General features: G+C 41.7%; 1 non-coding gene across 1 annotated transcript; it reads right to left on the reverse strand.

Annotated features, from left to right (window-relative positions):
• Nucleotides 1-207: 207 nt before the first annotated feature.
• Nucleotides 208-320, reverse strand: trnal-caa (transfer RNA leucine (anticodon CAA)). The gene is made up of 2 exons: nucleotides 283-320; nucleotides 208-253 (listed from the first exon to the last, which is right to left on the reverse strand). It is a non-coding gene; the product is annotated as a tRNA-Leu (tRNA).
• Between the last annotated feature and the right edge of the window lie 873 nt (nucleotides 321-1,193).

The following is a 1,193-nucleotide window of genomic DNA, read 5'->3' on the forward strand; positions in this document are numbered from 1 at the left end:
GGCGGAATGCAAATCCAGTTGGTGAATAGAAAATGAAACAGGAGTCACTTCTTGAGCTACGAATTCCAAAAAGTATGAAAACCTGTGCATTTTAACAGTGAAGAATACTCACAAATTGCACTGAGTTGCTTGCTTTCTTCTGCTGCTTTAATATTTCAGTCATTCACTGTAGCACTGGAACAATTCAAGAGAGCTAAAAGCAGAAGCTGTCAGGAGTGGGATTTGAACCCACGCCTCCATTTGGAGACCAGAACACCCAAGCCAGCTGGAAAGACACATGTCCTTGAGTCTGGCGCCTTAGACTACTCGGCCACCCTGACAAGCGAGAGCAGGTGGTGTGCTGAATGCACCAGTAGTTGACTAAACTGAGTTTCCATCCTGAAATGATTTGCTTGCGAAGAGCCAAGTTGCCTTGAATGGATCTTGGAAAACAAATATATGGATGGATTGTTATTCGGTTGTGAGTTTTGAGGGGCGTATTATAAATTGAGTTGGTGAAAAGGCGCTTTTTGTTAGTCTGTCGGGAGGCTGCACAAGGTGTTTAGAGGGAGAACTTCTAAAAGGCAGGCTCTCTATGTTTAACATCAAGAAAGATTTTTTTTTTCTCAATGGAAATGCTCTTTGGCGCTACGTAAAGTAGGGAACAACGTCTGCCGAGACCACTTTTGAGCCAGTGCAAATAGTAATGTGCCACCAAGTACATTTAATATTGGCTGTGGTAGCGAGCTGCTTTTGTTTGTGAAGCTTTTACTTCTTTATGCTGAATCATCGGCAGGAGTAGCTTATTAAATCTTTTCTCATAGCGCTCCATCAAAAATACCTTGTCCATGTTCAAAAGAGATCAGGGGATCTACTTCATGCTTTCACATGGCATACCTTACACGAAAGATTTAAATGGGGAATTGACTGTGCTTCTTGATGTTGTTCCTGTGGTTGCCTTGGTTACAATGGTGAACGTTCTTCCACGTTCTGCTAGAGTATCCACTGGGTGGGCTTTATCAATTGGCTCGGACAGGTCATCAGTGCTCCGTCTCCAGAAAAATAATCAGCACTGTCTTTTTTCTGTGCGCATGACCGTCTTTTAAAACATATAAAATCACGAGTTCATTGATTTCTCCAAATAACAACAATACATTTTAACCCTTCAATCCAATAGTTTTACTCCAAGTAAAAAGCAGCGCAATATATAGAGA

This window comes from Lepisosteus platostomus, chromosome 5, assembly GCF_059453375.1.
Source record: "Lepisosteus platostomus isolate fLepPlt1 chromosome 5, fLepPlt1.hap1, whole genome shotgun sequence".
Lineage (NCBI taxonomy): Eukaryota > Metazoa > Chordata > Actinopteri > Semionotiformes > Lepisosteidae > Lepisosteus > Lepisosteus platostomus.